This window comes from Pinus tabuliformis, chromosome 6 (genome assembly GCF_031772625.1).
Source record: "Pinus tabuliformis cultivar Carrire ecotype Pingquan chromosome 6, CPIR1, whole genome shotgun sequence".
NCBI lineage: Eukaryota > Viridiplantae > Streptophyta > Pinopsida > Pinales > Pinaceae > Pinus > Pinus tabuliformis.
The window spans coordinates 1,663,891,904-1,663,914,194 of record NC_142292.1 but is presented as its reverse complement, the minus strand read 5'-3'; positions in this window follow the sequence as shown (position 1 = coordinate 1,663,914,194).

Here is a 22,291-nt window from a genome sequence, read left to right as displayed (position 1 = left end):
AGACTAGAATGTGAATATAGTGTTGAGGAGCAGAATAACAACTGGCGATGATAAGGGAAAACAACTTGAAGAAGATGGATGGGTCCACAAGGCTCAAGAAAAGGAGGTTGGTTTTGATCTGGAGTGTGTGAAGGAAACATTTATGGATGCCAAGATGAGCTTCACTGAGGCCTCCACCTCATGAATCCAAAATAAATTACAAGAAACCAACGCACCTACAGTGGTTGATCCCTTTGTCCTTACCACATTCTTGGAGACCTGTATGAAACTGTTGCGCAATAGAAAAGCTGTGAATGGTCTGCAGGAGCTAATAAAAAAATGCTCTAGCAAAGAGAATTTCCTTGATGGACATTGCATAGTCAGAAAAATTGGTAAACATAAGGAAAGAATAGGGCATGAGATGAGGCTCACTGCATAGATAGGGGACTATGAAATGGATTAGGTCATTTTTGATCTAGGATCTAATTTGAACGTTTTCCCAAAATAGACACGAGAAAGAATGGGGCGACCTGTGTTGTAGCTGTCTCTGATCAAGCTCATAATGGAAAACTAGCAGAAGATCATCCTTATGGAACAATTACATGGAGTCACGGTTGATATAGAAGGGGCGAGCATGATGGCTAATTTTGAGGTGATAGAGATCATTGATGATAGTAATCCATACCCCGCGCTCCTAGGAATTGACTGGGCCATTGACATGAATGGAGTCATAAACATAAAGAAGTGGACAATGTCCTTTAAAAGGAAATCTTTTCGAGTTGTAGTGTCATTTGACCCTGCATAAGGGGCGCACTACACTGAACTAGTCCATGACTATGAAGAAAGTGAAGATGAACTAGATCAGCTCTATTAAATAATAGAGTGAGACTAGGGCTAGATCAACCCGATGGAAAATGGACAGATTTCATGGGACTGGGAAAGTTCCCACACCTTGGATTTAGATGAAGAGTTGGAGCATTGGCAGAATCAGCTACATGAAGTATCTACACTGTGTTGTAACATGATGACTAAATTGCTATTCTGTGTCTCCTCGGAGGTAAGGAATTTACCTTATTATGATGGTTTAACTAACGTAGATAAGTTTTTGGATGCATTTGATCATGAAGTCCCTAAGGATCATCGCTTCCAAGCACCAAATTTGGCACTGCGCGCTACACCCAAACGATGGTGGGGTATGCACAAGGATAGCTTTGATGAATGGCGATATTACAGAAAGATGATGAGGTTATGGTTTGGTTTCCATAACACTCGATTGGCTCAGAAATATGATGGGAGAGATGATCCGTGTGATCACCTAGCAAGAATGATCAGCGCGGAGAAAATATCGCATAGGAAGAGATGATTTCAATGGATTGACTCAAGAATGCACCTGCGATATTTTCTCATGTAGTCATCACAACATTCAAGGAGTTTATTCATAAGTTCTTGGAAGTTTACTTTGATAATTGGATGGTTTTTGGTTTAGTAAAGCACCATGTAGCAAGTTTGTACTTGATGTTGGATACGTGTCGCAGATACCAAATCACATTGAATATGAAGAAGTGTCTATTCTTTGTCCCCTTTGGGATTTTGCTGGGTCACGTGGTATGCAAGCAATGGATGATGGTGGACCCTTCCAATATCGTGGTGATAGTGAATTTGGAGGCCCCGAGGAGTGTTAAGTTTCTATGTGCAACGCTGGGACATACAAGATACTATAGGAAGTTCATCAAGGCTTACGCTCAGATTACTGTGCCCATGGATAAGTTGTTGAAGAAGGATGCTACATTCTGTTGGGATAAAGAATGTTAGCGCAGTTTGTATGTATTCAAAGAGAATATGGTCATTGTGTTGATTGTGGTCTTCCCTGATTGGAAGATAGAATTCCATGTACGTGTTGATGCATCTTGCATTGCATTGGGTGCAGTGCTCACACAGGCCAATGAAGGAGAGATGGACCACCTTATATCCTTCGTGAGTAGGAAAATATCAAAGGCAGAGAATATTTACTCGACAATGGAGCACGAAGATTTGGCTATGGTATATGCACTGTAGAAGTTCAGGCACTATCTGTTGGGCAGACATTTCAAAATGTACACATATCACTCTACCTTCAAATACCTAGTCAATAAGCATGTGTTGGGGGGGGGATATGTAGATGGTTGTTTCTATTTCATGAGTATGAATTTGAGGTGATTGTGAAGCCAGGGAGGTTAAATGATGGACCTGATCACCTATCGAGAATTGAAACAGGAGAGGAGCCTACTAATTTGGAGAAAGGTTTGCCAAATGCGCAACTCTTCATGGTGAATGTAGTAGATAATCATTTTGTAGATATTATCCACTTTTGAACTATGGGGATGGCATCGTAAGGATATAAAGTCACCAAAAGAAGGAACTAGTAGTGCGCATGACAAAATTCTCAGTGATTGTAGGAAATTTATATAAGATGGGTGTAGATGAGATATTGTGAAGATATGTGCCAGATTTTGAGAGAAATAACATGCTCCTTGAAGCCCATGGAGGGGCTATGGGAGGTCATTATGCAGGAAAGGCAACTGCGCAGAATATTTTGTGTGCAGTTTTATGGTGGCCTATGTTGCATAAAGATTCCAAAGCGTATTGTAGGGCATACGATGCATGTTAGAGAATGGGCATAGCATCATGGAGGGAGGAGTTTCCATTGAATCCTCAAGTATCATTGCAGCCATTTGAAAAATGGGAAATTGATTTCTGTGGGCCAATTCAGCCCCCACGAAAGAAAATCAGTGTACGCTATATCATCACCATGATGGAATATCTAACTAGATGGGTATAGGCACAACCAGTTAAGGATTTCACAGGGGCTACAATAGCAAAGTTTTTGTTTGAGTATGTATTAACCAGATTTGGCTACCCGAAGGTGTTGATGAGTGATTGAGGTACAAACTTTTTAAATGAGACAATCAATGCATTGACTAAGGAGTTACAGGTCTATCATCAGAAGAGCACGTCGTATCATCCTCAAGTGAATGGAGCAGTTGAGGCCTTCAATAATATTTTGGAGAAAATGTTGACGAAGATTTGCAACATGTAGCAGAATGACTAGGATGTGCACGTACCTACATTTCTACGGGCTTACAGGACTACTTGTAAAAAGTTGACAGGGCAGACACCTTTTAGATTGGTATATGGTGTAGAAGTTGTGATTCCAACTGAGTATATCGTGCCTAGTCTATGCATAGCGACACTGATGAATATGGTATATCGCGAAGCCTTGGAGGAACGCCTCGCGCAAAAGATGGAGCTTAAAGAGGACCGATTCTTGGCTGGATTCCATCAGCAAGTACAAAAGGAATGTGAAAAATCCTGGCAGGATTGTCACATCAAGATTCACACATTCAAGGTAAATGACCTGGTATTTTTATATGATAGTAAGTTCACTAAATTTTTGGATAAATTTCAGATGCATTGGCTAGGGCCTATATTATCAACATAATTACAAATGGAGGCGTAGTTCAGCTTGTGAATTTGAATGGAGAACCTTTTCTGAGAAGAGTGAATGGAAGTCTATTAAATTTGTAGACAGGTTATCCTGCACAATGACTATATGGCGATAGGATAGTCTTAGTGCTCTAGGCAGATGCAAGGGAGCGTGGGACTATAAACTACACTGTCAGGTTTGGAGGACTATGCAGAAGGAGGCTATGTGGAAAATGGTGGAGTTGCAACATATGGCGCTATGCCAGGAAGGGAGGTGTCACGCAGTACAGCAGGAAAGTGACCATTAAAGTCACTGTTCATGACTTGACAGCTAAAATTACGAGAGGTGAAGCAACTCCTCTCGTAGGTTGAGGCAACGTAGAAGGAGGCCTTGCTTAAGGCCAAGCTAGAGCCTTGGTTAGAGGAGGATTATCAAATAATGATTAATATTCAGGAAAAGCTAAAGGGCTTGCAACAGATGTAGTAGATAGTGAGGTTGGCCGCAAAAGGAACAACTACAGAGAAGCTCATTGAGGAGGTCAAGAAGGAAGCTACAAAGAGTGCCATCGAGGTTGCAATAGTTCGGGTGGAGATAGAGGATCTTCGCATCAAGATTTCAATTCCAACCAAGTGACTCGAGGGTGAGTCACGACCTTTGTGTTGGGGGCCTGTTGAGATGGGGTCCCTTGGGTCAGTTTTGGGTTAAAATAACCCAGGTTTTGATGTAATTTTCATAAAAGATGTAAAGTCTCCGTGATTTGTGGGTGCAGAGAATGTAGATGGTTAGGAGTCAAAAGGGTTTTAGCCCTTGATTATGTAAGGTTGAGTCAGCTTTGAGATCCACCCATGGCTCGCGAACCATGGGATTGTACATAAAAAGTTATAAGTAGGTGTGTCTTAGAGAGTCTAAGAGAGATATCTAATGTAATGATGGAGATAATGGGTGAATAGAAGAGAAGTCTTAGTGCAGAGTATAGGGTCATATAGGAGAGAAAGGCTCTGTAGTTGAGTGCGCAGAGGCCTAGGTAGAGTCCGCATCTAAGTTCGCGGACCCCTGCAGCTGAGTGCGTAGGGAAGTTTTGAGTCTGTATTCTGAACTAGAAATCAATAAAGAAGTTGTTTCTAGAGAAATATTATGTATTGTTGTTTACTTCTGTTATAAATTATGTTGTTGATGAACTAACATGTTTATGAAATATTTATCTAATGATGCGTGACTCTGTGGAATAAGTCTCCATAACTGTATGCACTCCATGTAAGTGGATGATTCGACTGTTAAGGGTCGGCAAAGAGTAATTGTAGACCTTCGCAAAGGTCTAGAGGTTGATTAAAGGGAGTTGTAGTATCGAGCCCTAGGGGCTTATAGATCTAAGTAAAGGTATATATAGGGCACTAAAAGACATGACACTGATCTCTGGATGTGGAAACTTGGTTCCAGTATCCCACCATACTACTTCAGCTGAGACTGTAGCCTGCGCTATGCAGGTTGTCACTGAAAGGGCCACTAGTGTAGGGTTTTGTTTGGTGTAATTAACTCTAAACCTGGGTTAGGACCCCCTAAGCCAACACCATTGAAGAAAAATTAAAGATAAGGAACATGAATATTAAATAATGATGCTAATATCCAAGAGAAAGAATGTTGGTGCAATTATAAATAATTAGTCAGCATATTTTTGCACTAATAAGGAGGTAGATGGAATGGTGTGATGCTAAAAAGGACACTTGATATGTTGTAATGATGCCAATAATGACACTTGAAATTTTGTGAACATCAATAATATTGTTCATTTAAGGGGTATGTTATTGTAACACACCATTTTAATACCAAAATTTTGTAATATATAATTAAGCCTGATACTATTGGGATGATCAACATGGATATCCAAGTTTCAATTGATGTAAATAGTAAACTTTATTTAATATATTACTAAAGTTAAAGAAGAGAAAAACCAACATACATATCTACACCTAAGGGCAAAGATATAAGGGCAATTTTGGAAATTTCCTATATTACCTTAACTCATTGTCTATATTTCCAATTTGGTAGTTGAGCTACCTCACTACCATTAGTTATGAGAAAAATCTGGGAGTGCTACTAAACTACTCTAGGAGTATGTGATACAAGTTGATTTTGGAGACTTCTAGTTAACCATGTAGCATAAGGAGGGATCCAAAAGTATGAAGCTTATTAATGTAGATGTGGGGTGAGAAAAGCAAATATAGAAATAAACAAATAGAGAGACAAAGAGCAAGAGAAGAGGGAGAAGTGAGGAGAGAGTAGTGGAGGAATGCAAGGGTGGTGTTAGAAGGCCATAGAATGTGTGCAAGTGAACTAGACAAAACAAGTGGAAATGAAATAGAACCACATGTGGTTTTTGAGAATATGACTATAAAAAGGAGACAAATTAAATAAATTATGATTATAACTAAAGCATTTAAGGAAATCAATGAAAAAGCCTTCAACTTGAGTCAAAGGGATATCATGAAATTTGAATGGTTTTACTTAATCAAGCATGTACGACATTGAAAAACAAGAGAAGCATCGATGGACTACTAGATCAATCAAAGGCCCCCTTTCTGTTGTGCATAAATGTGGTGTTCATATTTTCCTGTGTTGGCAAGCCATGGGTCAGTTGTTGAAATATAGAAAAATGATTCATGTATGTGAAGGAGAGTGGCCTTCATGTCCTCTATCTTCATTTGGAATTTTTAAGACCTTGAGATAATATTCCTCTTAATACATTAGATTTATCTTGTTGTTTATAGTTGCAAGAAAGCTACAGTAGAGTCATGCCTATGGTTAGCTAGAGAGGGGCTCACTCTTCTTCAATTTATAACAAGTGTAAGTGAATTATTTAATTGTATCTATTTCTAAATTAATCAAATTAAACTCACTAGTGTTTCATGGTTATTTCTATTCCAGTTACCGTGTATGTAATGATTAGATAAAAATTTTCGTCAACGATTTTTTGTTAATAGAAGTGAATTACTTTACTACATAATTCTATATGGAAACGTAATCTTTAAAATAAAGTAATGTGTGATCAATATGAGATGTTTGGTTTAGTAAGGGAATGTATGAGTTGACTTGAGCTTTGAGGATTTTCTTGTATTTTGTACTATGAATGGTCTTTACCAGGCTAGTTATGGGAGGAAATGATTGTGATTGTATCCCAGTTTTGAATGAGAATACTTGATAGTTCTTTAGGGATGGGAGACCTTGTTTCCTAGATAGGTAATCCAAAAGGATATTCCCTATAGTTGTAAGAGTTTAGATGTTATAGTGGAATGTTGTAGCTAATAGTTCATAGGAGTGAGAGTATTTCTTCTCAATTGGGTGAAGTTGATAAGATATGTTCATTGACTATTTTATATCTTTCTTTTGTGTATATCTAGGTTCAAGGCAGTGATATAGGATGCCTACATTAGCTAGATAATATTTTTACATCTTCAAAAGTATTTGGGTTGGATTTATGCCCTATAATAGTCCATTTTAGTCCTTTGAAACTAGCTTGGGAGCTTAGAAGAAGTTTTAGAATTTTAGGGATGACCCTTCTAATTTTCAAGGTTATTAGCAAACATTTTGGAAATTTTTGGATTGAGGCCTTAACCTTTTCTCCTAGTCATACGGTTTGGTTTGGGGGGAGGGTATCATGACCAAGATATTATTCAAAAGGAGCTTAATATTGGACACATGGGATGTCAAGTTGTTGGGGTATTGGGTTATCAAGTGTTAGGTAACAAATTGAACACCCTCCAACACAAACCCTTGATACTAACAAATATTGAAATGTATGTTGAGTTTCATGGGTGAACATTTTCTTTTTTTTTGGTGGCTTAGTAATCAGGTTAACGGAAATGTCAATTGAAAAAAATGTAGTTATAGCAAATGAAGATTCGTTAATTAGATTAATTGAAATTTTTTGAAGGCTCTTTTAGTATTTCCTGGTGGCTTAGTGGACTATCACGGGGGCTTCATTCAATGAACTTGTAACATATCACATGCTTTCATGGTATACTAAACAATACCCTTAACTTGTCTACATATTGGAAAATACCTCTAAAAATCACATTCTTTAACCCCCTATCAATACAAACCCAAAACACCTTCCCAGTTTAAAAAACCCCTACTTTCACTAGATATTGTAGATATCCATTTTTTCATTAACATTTTTGACACCACTTTATATTTTTTCATTAACTTTAAGCTCCATTTTTTATACATGCCAATATTAAAACCCTTTACCCCCTATTATATGCTCAATAGATTATGTCATTTTTTCCTCAATATATATCCCCCAATATGAACACACATGGTATGGTATTGATCCCCCAATGAATCCCTCGTGTGGCCTAGTGACTAGGCTAATGAGAAATCTTATTGGCAGAGATTATGACATTGACTATTGGGACTTCATACTATTAGCTTTTGGGATATTGAAAGATCAAGTATGAAGAGGCTGGGATTTTAGATATTGAGATTTCACACTATCAAATTTAAGAATACCAAATGATGGGGTGCTAAGAGTTTGATACATTGGATATTAAATTTTCCTCCCAATATCGATGAGACCTGATACCCTAATGTGGCATGTTGGCATGGAAATTAAATGTGGCATGTGGCATGTTGGCTTGGTAAGATGATGTGGCATCTTAACATGCTCATTTGGTGTGGCATGTAATTATATGGGGGGGAATAAGGTAAAAGGTATTTTCATATGGTAATGTTACAAATTCTAACAAATAATTGGAGAACAAATTTTCAAATCGACATAACTTTGTGTCTAGAGGTCATATTTTGATGAAATTAATATCATTGGAAAGCTCTTGACAAGTAGAAGAAAGTGATGGCATCAAAAAGGAGGTTTAGCATGGTTAGAGGACGAACAAATTTTATAAACACATATCCATAAATTAACCTTGGAAGTGAAGTCCAGGTACCACGTATTAAATTTCCAATACCAACCTTGATTTATTTATACCTTAAAAAGTTTATTGCCATAAAATTATTAAATAAAATTATGTATTGTTGGAAAATAAAATCACTAGTATTTAACTTTTGAAAAAATAATACAAATATAAAAATAAAGAGATCAATCAAATCACAACAGTAAGTATACACCCATAGCAATTTTCCTTCGTTAAAATTATCAAGAAAATCTAAGCGTAGACTCACAAAGAAAATAGACAGAAAAATGAATTTTTTGAACTCATAACTCGAACCCACTGGGAAAATCATCCTAAGGAAATATTCCCACAAAAAAATAAACCTCTTGAATAATTTATGCTTATAGAAAATCATCCTTCACCACCAGCAAATCAAATCTCTTTTCTTCCTCATATGGCTCCTACACACTCAAGGAAATTGACCCACAAGAAAAATTTGCCTCCTTTGTGTTTCAGTTAGTCGGCCTCCTGAAAATACTCCCAAATTTTCCCTACACTCTTCTTCCATTCTCTTCAATCTATTGGAAAATCATATCCCTCTCCCCTTGAGAAAATCACTCTCTTAATGTTGTGTAGTCATGTTGTGTCTCCACCTCTCCATGGCTTCATTTATAACTTCATTAAGCCAAATTCCTAACAATAATATCCTAAATGATTGACGACTAAGATTATATCTTGCCTCACTTGATATCAATGGTTGACATCATATCTAAGTCACTTAAATAATTTTATTATTTATCCTTTTTTACTTTGGCTTAATAGTCCACAATAATTAATTGAATTTAATTATTATAATTTTCCTAAGTTAGACTTTAGAAATAAATCATAAATCACCTACTCCACTAGGAAAGAACCTAAATAGGAAATCAACCATATTCTACATGGTAAGACACAAAGATCATGTAGAATACCTTCCAAAGCTACCAATAACTTCAACACTCCCTCTTAGCAAAGAATATATTCTTCACAACCCCCAGCTTGTCCTTGTAAAACACAAATTTCTATTTTATTAGAGCGTTGGTGAAATTTTTTCTACTTGTTCCTCTATAAAAATGCACTAGAATCTCACAACACCTCTCAACAGCCTATATCTAATGAAGTGATATATGATCTCTATACATTTGGACTTGTCATGAAACATAGGATTTCCAAGAGCTTAATGTAAATTTTATTATCATATAGAATCACCATGGGCTCCAACTCGAGGCCATATAACCCAAGATCATCTTGTGAAGCCATGTGGCCTCACTACTTTCCATATTCACTTCCATGTACTATGTAATTTCTAATATAAGTTCCACTAGCTAATACCTCTTGCTACACCACAAGATCATGGTTGATCCCAAGTTAAAACAACACTCAAACATGGATTTTTTGTCCATGGCACACCCTGCCCAATCAAAATTTGTGTGTAACCCTACAACTTTAGTCCCCAAACTCCAATATATATCTATCCAAAGTCCATTATATCTCACAGGTATCTAATTTTTTTTTCTTCCACTTAATGCACCTATCTCTTCTCCACCATGAATAGGTTGAGTGTGTTAAAAAAAAATAGATATCTATCCTAGTGTTGACCAAATGTATCAAGGACCAAAACAAATGCTTATACAATATGGGAACCACCAACTCACCCTAAAAATCACTTGGGTTCTTCAAGTTGCTTTTCATTGGTGTAGACATTGGCCTGCAATCTTCCATCCTAAATCTTCTCATGGTCTCAATTGCGTACTTTCCATTTTTTATGAAAATCTCTCTCACTGTTTCCACACCTCGAATACTGAAAAGTAATTAATACAGCCAATTTCCTTCATTTCAAACCCTAAAGAAATGTTATCCTTGCACATCCTTATGATATTTTGTGATCCGTCAAGAATATATCATCCACATAGATGACCAAGATAAATGGTTCACCCTCAAAAATCATATAGTATAAGTTAGATTCTTTTTCACTCTTCGTGAAGCCCATACCAAGATGATATCTATCGATCCTAGCATACCATGTGTGTAGAGCCTAATTCATCCCATAAAGGGCCTTCTTCAACCTACATACATGAGAATCTCTACCATTTACCTCAAATCCTTAAGGCTACTCAACATACATCTCTTCCTCAATCACCCCATTGAGGAAGGAAATCTTCACATCCATCTAATGTATCCTCCACTTCATATTTAAAGTAATAGATATGAATTCCCTAATAGATCCACATTTAATGACAAGAGAAAATGTCTAATCATATTCCACCCACTCCTCCTAGGAGAATCCTCTCCCCATAAACCTCTCTTTGTACTTCTTAGAACTACCAGTAACTGCATGATTGATCTCAAAGATCCATCGAGAAGTGACCACAAACTTCTTTGTAGGCCTTGGCACCATGTTTGACACATGATTCCTGATGATGGAGCTATAATCATCCACCATGGCACCCCTCCAAAAATTCTCATATGTAGCCTCCTCAAAAGAAGGCATGTAATCACTAATGTTTCTCATCAAGACCAAATCACTAGAAAATATCACAGGTGGTCTACTCTTCCAAAAGGTGCTTACTCAACCCTCTTAGTTTTCTTTTCCCTCTATAATGCTAAGGCCTACTATAAAACCCTCCTCCCACATCTACCCAAGTAACCATCCAATTAGGGAAAACATGAGATGAGAAGTTACTATAATATGATTTGACTCCCTCTATATTAGTTAAGGAAGTGTAACTAGTGGAACACATCACACAAACTTTCTACATCAGCAACAAAACTCCCAGGAGCCATCCCAACCACTTAGGTAACCAACCCCTGAGACCAACTGGAGTTTTAGTGCATCAACCCCCTAGAATCTCCCTTCATATGAACAAGGGTGCGTTTGGGAGGCTCGAGATGCTCCCACAGGTAGGGAAAGGGAGCTTCTGGTGACCTTTTTCCCCAGCATTGTGCCTGCAAATCTAGGATTCTGACACTTTTTTAGGCTCATAGCCACGGTCACTGCCCAGGACTCGTTGACACCTTCAAAAATGAAATTTCCCAATGAAAGAAAGATACATTTTCAAAAACATCAACAAGGACTAGATTGGACCCCTACTAGCCATGACAACCATTTCGTCAAACATATCACAAATATGAAATCTATAGGTCTTAACAATAGTGATGAGCATAGGTGTCTCATACTTATATAAGATTCTATATGAGGCATTGTTTCATTATCGCATTAGTTGCATTATCATCTATTAGTCCATAGATATATTGTTCATTCATTAACAAGTAAAAACATGATGAGAGACATACATAGGCACTATCATAATACATGTTCATAATCAACATAATAACAATAGAAATACCAAGGAAACAACAACCATATACTCCAGATATAAACTAGTATAATACTCATGAATTAAGAAGGAGAAATAATGTCATATTAATGATGCAAATGAAAACCAAGTTTGGGAATTCCACGAACCACCTGACCATAGACATGGCTAAGCCAAATCTCGCTTCAACCAATCACGCTCGTGTCATATTTCAAGAACGAATGTGGGATCTCATGGAACAATCAATCAAAAACTGAACTAGGGCTTCTAGAGGCCAATCCACATCAACCCATCAAATAATGATTCCACCTCATGGCCATACATCATAAACCATCACCAGATTGGTCTCTATCTAAGCCTTCTAGAGCTCTAGAGCATTTGTTCCAACCAAGGCTTATAGGACTAGTAAGTCAACCCACAGTTATCACCGGGATCCAAAGTGTTTGTCTAACCAAGGCTCCAAGACTAGTAACTTAACCCACCAAGGGCTCCAAAGCATTTTTCCAACCAAGAATCCAAGATTAGTAACTCAACCGAAGCTGTTATAGTCCTCCAGAGTGTTTGTCCAACCAAGGCTTCCAGGAACTAGCAACTCAACCCAAGCTAAAGGAAACATGAGAACCAACTAGAAAAATAAAGAAATGACCCACAATGCCACGGTTATCCCAGAATGTAAAGGTTAGGAAAATTCACTATCAATCTAGGAAATCCTCCATGCCAATGACATATGATGACCAATAAACCACATGCATATTCCATGCATGCTAAAACTAGTGAGGAAAACATACATGCAAGTCAGTATGCTGCTAATCCTAATTTCCTCTTGCACTTTCATCCTCTTCCTTTTCCTTCTTGATCCAAACATCCAATTATACCACACTCTCCAAAAGTGCTCCAAGAAAACTCTAAGCGTCCATGAGTATGAGAAAGAGAGAATAGAATGAGATCTCCAAAAACTGAATTGACAAAAGGATTACACTAACCAAGCCTTAGCAAAAGCTTGCCAATTGATCCTTAGAATCACTTTTATCAATAAGGCTTCTATTTTCTTCATTTTCCTCCTCACATGCAACTTGTGACCTTTCGCCTTCCGTTTCTCCTCTTTTCCATTATTTTCATAAATATGTGTCAAATACATGCCTCATGCCTTTCTAGAGCCTTTGCCATTGCCTTTGCCAATTTCCTTTTCCATAATAAACTGAATGAAAACCCACACAAGATGTCTTGCCCACCATGCATCTTGGAATACATGTCCCATAACCATGGTCTTATTTTTTCCTTTATTAACTTTTACATGGACTTTCGACCAGGGTTGTTATAGAACCCTTCACCTTGGAGGAACACTATCCTCAGTTTTCAATGACACCTATAAACCAACAAACTTCTGAAAACAAAACACACTACCCATGGAGCTTATAACATACCTCGTTTCAGTATTTACAATGACCATCTACTAAAACATGAAAAACATACCATTTACTAGAGCTTTATAACACATCTCATTATGGTATTTACAATAATAACCACATATACACACATACACATTTTCTTCACCCAAAAAATAATCATATTGTCTATGGAGATTTATAAATATAGCTTGATACATAAATTATAATAATACACACATATACACATATGCACATTTTCTCAACCAACAAATAAAAGGATATGCTTCATGCATCTGTAACAAGGGAATCCAGAGGCTCACACATCCATCCTCAAAGTAATACCAAGATTCAGTTCCTTCCCAAGAAGTCCACAATCCACTGCAAAGTCAAATCTGCATCCAATGTCCAACGTTACAATCCTGTGCCACTTGTCCTCTCAGTGAACAGTTAAAAAATCATTGTTCCAGGTCACACTCCCAATGTGCATTTGATTCCATCTAGAAATGATAATGACCAAAGAAAATATATACTTGGCCTTCCCTTCTCTTCTACACAATCCCTCAAGAAATACAGTCACCCCCTTTCGTGCAGTCACGCACCTTCCAAGTTCTACTGGAATCACCATCCTGGGAAATCCATCCCTTGAAAAGGTTTCCTCACATCGGAAGTTCCAAAATCTAAGTCATGTCCCTGCCTTCAAACCATCATACCGGTCATAGGATGCTCATGGAAATCAATGGACACTATTGGGTACAAGTGTCCCATAATGGCCCTGCTCCTAAATGCTTTACCAACATATTGTTGCATGTTCCAATTCCTTTTGTTGTTGCTTCTAATGCTTGCCGTCAGTTTCGACCACCCAGCCAGACATTTCCCATGATTTCTTGTACCAAGCACATAACCACCATTAGATTTAAATTGAAATAAATTCACATCATACCTCATTGGTGGCCCATCAACATGGTACACTTGCAATTTTGTTCGCTTCCTATCACAAGTCAAACTAACATCTTTGACCAAATCATCATGTATAACATAATCACATCAGGTTAGCTCAAAACGCAACCATCATAGGTCAAAATCATAAATCACATGTAGCCATCATAAACCAGAGTCATAGATCACATGTAATCATCATAGACCAGAATCATAAATCACATGTATAATAAAACTGAAATAAAATACTGATACTTATCCTTTAATCAATCCTTATCTTCCATCTTTTTATTTATTTTGTATGCACACCAGATCGGTTTCCAAACCTGAAAAACACCTAGTTCCTTCTCCTCCACCATGTGCACATACACATAGTGTGCATCACACACATAAAACCACACATGACATACAACGCCATGCAATACATGCACCTACACTTGACATACCACACATACACCTACATCCAATGTACAACACAACACAATACATACTCCTACATATAGTGTACACAACAACAGAATACATACACCTATACCTGGTGTAGAACACAGCACAAATACATACACTGAGTACAACACAATGAATACATATGTCACGATACCACAACTATACAATGCACAAACATAGTACTGCATTCCTACAACACAACATGTACGACATGTGCACAATACCACATGTACAACAATACCATATGTACAACATGTACATGGTACCACCTGTACATAACACCACCTACACAACATGTGCACAACATCACCTACACAATGCGTACACAGTGCCACATGTACACCACACCACCTATACAACGTATACACAATACCACCTGTACAATGTACCACATGCATGACATGTACACAACATCACATGCACGACATGTACACAACACCCCCTAAACACAACACCACATTTACAACTTGTACACTGTTGGGCATGGGATCCCCCGCAACAGGTTTTTGGGATCAAAGCCCAAGTTTTGGTCAATTGTATTGTAAGAATCCGCAAATTATGGGCGCGGAGCACGAGGTCTAGGATGAGTCATAGGGCTGTCCACCCTAAAATATTGTAAATTAATGTAAAGTTGTGTCAACCTACCCATGGTCCACGGACCATGGGATTGTATAAATAAAGCGAGGCTCTAAGTGTAAAGAAAGCTAAGATTAATAAAGAATAGATAGAATAGCGAATGCATGGTTAGAGCCTAGAGTGGAATGTGAAGTGTACTAGGTCATAGTAGTAGGAAGAGGATCTATAGCTGAGTGCACAGAGGCCTAGTAGAGTCTGCAGCTGAGCACGCAGACCCCTGCAGCTGAGTGCACAGGGCAGAGTCGGGTTTGTACTTGGAATTGAAAGCTAATAAAGAGAAGTTTATTCTGTGCATCTGTTCTCGAATCCTTATTTTGATGTTATACATTACTTTTACTCTGTTTATTTACTACGCACACTTGATGAATACTTGTATGAATGCTTATATGTGAATTTAATCTAAGTAATCAACTAACAAAGACTAATTAAACAAGACTTGGGTAAATAACACGGGTTGCGCTACAGCTAGACTTGCGCAAAGACAATATCACAGGGCGCAGGGTGCGCGTAGTGCAGTAAGTGTGAAGGGTGGACCGCGTACCAATCACCTCATATCAGACATCCCCAGGGTGCGGAAACCTCGCTCTAGCACCCTCCCATACTACTTCAGGTGAGACCTCAGTCTGCACTCCACGGGCTATTGCCGAAAGGGCTAGTAGTACCAAGATTTGCTTGACTAAATCACTTTCGAACCTGAGTCAGGCCTCACTAAGGAAACAAATGGTTTCGTTACTAGGATTGGGATCATCATAAGGGATGTTTGATGTCATTCCATTGGAACCCAACAAAGAGGGAAATTGAAGAGTGGTTAGATAAAAATATTCACGAGTTTGCGGTGTAGGAAAATAGAAATCCGTGGGTATCTAAGGAACAATGGTTGGATCGCTACTTGTACACTGAAATCCATGACATTTTTTTTGCATCTTTTTCATTGGAGCTGTATGAGTGGATCGCAAAGTTAGCAGATAGACAAGGAAGGTGTAGGCTCGACAAGCCAATAGTGTGGACTCTGGAGCTAGTGCGCAGAATAGAAGCCTTAGAAGATAAGATCGCATAGGCTGTGGACCATTGGCTCAACCGGATAATAGCAGGATTTATCACACAGCTTACAATAGACATGACCATGGGCTACGGCGAAGAAGAATGACACTTTCTTAAAGGACCGCGAGGTAAGTATATTAAGTCTTTGAATACTTGGATTAAGATGGTATTATGTGAAAAAAGGGTCATGTGAATACATTAATGTTTGGGACTACACAGAGCAGAAGAAGCTAAAAAAGCAGCGTAGAATTAGAAATCAGTCCTTTAATTTCACCCTCACGAGAGAGCAAGGAAGGACTCGCGAAGGTCTCTTTGAGAAGCGTGGTTAGTTTGATAAGACAACGCATTGTGCGGTTACCACTTCCACCCACACTGCCACCCGCTTCACCTCCCTCACCTGCATCTCCACCCACTCCACCTCCACCGCCTCCACAGTTCAGTATGGTTAGTGCAATCAAACTACCAGTATTAAGAGGAGTAGGGAATGAGGATCCAGAACAATTTTGGTTCGTGGTAAGAGCAATATGGGAAACACAAGGTGTCACGGACGACAATATTAAGAAGGCTACATTGGTGAGCGCACTACAGGATCGCGCATTAACATGGTATATCAAGCATTCTAACAACCACCCAAATGTGGGGATAACAGAGATCTAGAATGTGCTGAATAGGGAATTTAGCAGACCAAAGTCAGAAACACAATCAATCATTAGGTTTAAAGAGATCACGATGCTCCTGGGAAAGACCCCCTAGGATCTGCACCAATGGCTGAAGAGTACGATCCGCAAAGCCAATATGACATTGATAGATGGAAAACATCGCGCATGGTTTGTAGCATCTTTGGAATTGCACTTGAGGATGGTGTTGTCACAACAGAAACTTTCTACCTAGGCCAAAGCATTGGAAGTGGCAATGAGATTATATGAGACCCAAATACAAGATCCTGGGTTAGGAGTTCATCAAATCCACATGCAACTATAAAATCTGTGTTTGGAAATGCAAATCTTGAAGCAAGATAGGGCACCGCGACTAGAGGCGCACTAGGAAGTATGGTGCATAAAATGCAAGGGCCAGGGCCATGACAAGGATCATGGTCCAGTGTTCGCGAACTACTTGGTAGGAGGAGGGCCAATGACATTGAGACTGGAGGCATAGGTAGGGGCGAGCACAACACCCGCTTTATGGTGCGCAATCTGTCAGATAGGAGGGAAACACATAATGGACAATTGTCATTTGGTGCAGAAGTATACACAGACACCCCAACAATTGTTTTGTAATTTCTATAGGTCGGTAGGCCACGATGAGTGTACTTACCGCAGTTACGAGCTAACGATGGATCAGACCCCAGCCTGTAGGATGCAGACCGAAACATGAGCCCTTGACCCAGATGCAGGGATGGCGCGTGCTGGATTCCAAGGGCGAGGTCGAGGACATGGTGGAATGGGACCAGGAAGGGGCTACAAATATTTAATTTGTTACAATTGCAGAGGACCAGGGCAATATGCCTGTGATTGTACCAACCCAACAAGGATATCCTATTTGTATTGTGCTCTGTTTGATCATGAAACAATAGACTGTCCTATGTTCATCACAAATATTCTGGAAAAGGGGGTATTCCAGCCTCCCCTGACTTAGAATATACAAATGATGAGGTCTGAGCTACACGAAGAAGACCTGAAAGTAGACTTGATGGTCAGAAGTGGTATAGCCATGGGAAAGGATACAGGGAAACAGCCAGAGGAAAGTACATGGGTTCACAAGGCTCCTGCAAAGGAACCCGAGTTTGACTTAGAATGCGCAAAGGAGACATTCATGGAAGCTAAGAAGAGCTTCGCGGAGGCCTCCACTTCAAGTAGTAAGGATCAACCAGAGCCAGGAATGGATTCTTCAATGCTAACTACCTTTCTAGAGACATGCATGAAACTACTGCACGACAACAAGGTAGTTAAAGGACTTCAGGAATTGATCACCAGGTGTGCAGGGTCAAGGGAACCACGTGTCGTCCGGGAATTGGGGAAGTATGCATTGCGCACTAGAAGGGAAATGAGGTTGACTACACAGTTCAGGGAATATGAAATGGATCAGGTGGTCCTAGATCTAGGTTTGAACGCAAATGTATTACCGAAGGAAACATGGGAACGCATGGGTAGACCCACGTTACAATGGTCCCATATTTAGTTATGAATGACAAACCACCAGAATGTTTTTCCCATGGGGACGTTGCAAGGGGTAACAGTTGATATTGAAGGAGCGAGCGCGCAGGCAGATATTGAAGTAATAGAGATTGTCGATGACAACAATCCCTATCTTCCGTTGTTAAGAATAGATTGGGCCACCGATATGAACAAAGTCATCAATTTGAAGAAGCATAAAATGATCTTCGAGAAAAAGTCACTACGCGTAGTAGTCCCATTAGACCCAGCTGAAGGAGAGCGCTACACTGAACCAGTGTGCGACGATGAAAGCGACGATGACCTTGATTGTATTTACAAGATAACTGCGCAAGACCAGGATTGGGTGAATCCGACTGCAGATGGGAGGTTCTCGTGGGAGCGTGAAAGCTCTTGCACTTCAGATTCAAACGAAGAAGTAGAGTGCTAGCAAAATTGGTCATACGAAGTGACAACACTGAATTGCAACATGATGGTTAGGTCACTGTGCTGCATGACAGCGGAAGCACGAGAGCTACCGACATATGATGGATTGACAGGGGTGGATGAATTCTTAAGAAAATTTGAAAGCGCAGTACCAGAACAGGAGCGATTCGATGCATTGAAATGGGCATTGCATGTAACACCCGCACAATGGTGGGGCACACATCAAGGAAATTTTGAGGACTAGTGCAGATGTAGAAGGATGATGCGCCTACAATTTGGGAAACCACAACTATGGTTAGAAGACAAATACGATGGACGAGATAACCCATGCACGCACCTCGCGAAATGGACCAAGGTCTATGGGGAAGAACCATAGCCAGAATGGGTGCATCTATTCCACCATACCCTAGACGTCATACCAAAGAATTGCTATACAAAGATAGAGCTCCGCTATGGTACAGGCAAATGGGATGTGTTGTGTGAGGGTTTCTTGTTAACATTCACATTTGAAGATCTTTAGTCAGATACTGTGGATGATACGCTACAAGCGGTGAAAGTTGCTATCTTTAAAATGCCACAGGAGCTAATGGAAGTGCTTCAGCCAGAATGGGTGATGCAGTTAAGTAACACACTCGAGTGTTATAACATGAATGTTGAGGAAGATGACGAGGACCCATGGAACATTAACATTGTAGAAACGGAAGGCTTGCGTGAAGTTCACGGACCACCACTTAAAGATCCCAATATCATCGCGCCACTAAAAACAAAGCAGGTAAACATTGGCACAGAAGCAGAGCCAAAGTATGCAATGCTTGTGGACTATTTTTTTTTTTCTCAGTAAAAAACTATACTATTATATTATGTATAGGAGTCAAAAATTACATCATGATAAATTAAGAGAGAACCAGGCTCTGGGTATGTCACCCGAGAGCAGTTGAGGCCAACCAGGAAACTAGCCCACGTAGGGGCGCCAACCATATAAACGAGACTGTCCATAAGAGCAAGCCCACGCAGGGGCACCAACCGTTTTATCCCACGCAGGGGAGACTAACCTTACCCATCCCATTAACAAAGTTTCAAAAACATATATAGCAAAACAAACAACAAAAGAGACCAGAAGAGTTGATGCTAGAACTAAGCCAAAACAAGATAGCTAAAGAGACCAGAGGACCAGACAGAAGAGCCAAAAGAACCTTGTGCTCGGGCGTCATCAATCGTCCATTTGCACTTCCTCTACCCGGCACCAACTGTAGGCTTCCCTTTTAGCAGTAGTGGGAAAAGTATCTTCCTCTTCGTCGTTCCCCTCCCTCTGATCATGCTTGCTTTGCGATGCATTTTACAGGTTTGAGGCAGGACCTTTAACCTCCTACTCTGGATCAGCTTCCAAAACCTGTGCTTCGTGCATCCTGTTGTCAGTCTTCCTCTGCCCATGCTCACCCAGAGAATCATTGTCTTCCTGGGCATTTTCAATGAACAAGACCGAGACATGCGCACTAATCCGCGGGTTATTCATGGAACTGCTAAAATTGAAGATAGCAGAGCCGAAGGTAGGAAAGGCAGCCAAGCTCGAAGCCCCTGCATCCATGAATTGACTGGAGTGGAGGGGATTATCTCCAGTGGAGCGTGCAATATTGTATTGGCAGCAATGGACAACATTATCCACCTCGTGACTGCGAGAGGTTCCCCCTCTGGAAGTGCCTCGATGGCTAAGCAGATGTTGTCGAGGTCTCACCATTCTCACAGGGGGCAAGGGGAGGAAATTCCAACAGACCACGGGGTAATCCAAACACCCAGCTACCGGAACCGACTGTGGAATGAGCCAGACAGACAAAGAGGATATCCCGGCAGAGACGGAGAGGCAGGGCAATCGGAGTTGCAGAGACCTGCTTGAAGGAGGAGTCACCAACATTCCCTGACCATACGCTGCAACATCACTTATAATCTCACCTGCTTTGCCTTGGAATTCACCCACCATAACTACAACCTCCGCTTGAGCCGAATTGCCGTGCCGGGCATTAACTATTCTCTGCAGCTTCACCTTATACCAGCTGCGTCCCTTTCCTGCGTTTTCGACGTCTGCCACGTGATGGCCAATGGTCGGCATGTGGCCATCCGCCCACGTCTGTCCCATCTTATCTAGCACCCGCATCCGGGGCAATGCTTGTGGACTATTGGGACAATGCGACGGTAGATAAGGTCGCTAAGTTACTCTGCGAATACCAAGACTTATTCCCGACAAAAATTACAGACTTAAAAGGGATCATTGGTGACTTAGGGATGATGAAGATCACTCTGAAACTGGACAAGAAGCTAGTTGAGAAGCAGCCTTCCCGCTTGAACCCAAAGTATAAATAAAAGGTCCGCGACAAATTAGACAAAATGCGCATAGCCAGAATTATTGAACCAGTGGAAGAATCTGATTGGGTGAGTCCTATGGTAGTGCAGGAGAAAAAACAGAAGGGTGAAATCAGAATATGCATAGACCTAAGGAAGCTGAACGATGCCTATGTACACAATCCATTCCCAACACCATTCAGAAATGAAGTACTAGAGAATGTTGGTAGCCAGGAAGCATACTTGTTCACTGACAGGTTCTCGGGATACCATCAGATCAAGATCGCACCAAAAGATAGGAGCAAGATGACCTTCACAACCAAATGGGGCTGCTTTCAGTACACCATTATGCCCTTTGGACTAAAGAACGTGCCAGCAATATTTTCGTGCATAGTGCTAGCGATGTTCAAAGAATATATCCACAAGTTCTTGGTGGTCTATCTGGACGATTGGTCTGTCTTTGGATTAGTTAAGCACCATGTAGCGAGCTTATGTTTGATGTTGGATACTTGCCGCCAACACTAGATTGCGCTAAACCTTAAAAAGTGCACCTTCCTCGTTCCCTTTGGCAACCTATTAGGCCATGTGGTCTGCAAACAAGGCCTAATGGTGGACGCTGTGAAGATTGTTGTTATTCAGAATCTAGAAGCACCATGCAGTGTCAAACAATTACGCATTATTTTGGGCCACACTGGCTACTATAGGAAGTTTATCAATAGTTATGCCCAAATAACTGCGCCAATGGAAAAGATATTAAAAAAAGATGTGACATATCGCTGGAATGATGATTGCATGAAGAGTTTGGATGTTTGTTGTGGTAAAACATAACCCCCCCCACCCCCCCCCCCCCCATTTTTTACTTGTTCACTTCAAATAATGGGGACCCTCTCTATAAATTTTTGGCTAAACGCCTTTTAGGATTTTTATTAAGTTGATTATCCTATAGTTTTGTTAGTTTTTCATTTTCTTTAGATTTTTGTTTTGATTGCCTTGTTAAAATAGATTTTTTATAAGCTTCCCATTGACGTTTGTTTCGCCTCATTTGGTCAATTGATTCGTAAATGACACTCCTTTGAAGTCTAATCATTTATGTTGCCTGGGTTAAAATACATAAAATGTAAATATTCTATTTTTATAAATAAATTAGTTCAATAATGCATTTATTTCAAATATTAACCCCTAGTTAGTTATTACTAACATTTTTCATTTTTTACTTATACATCCAAAT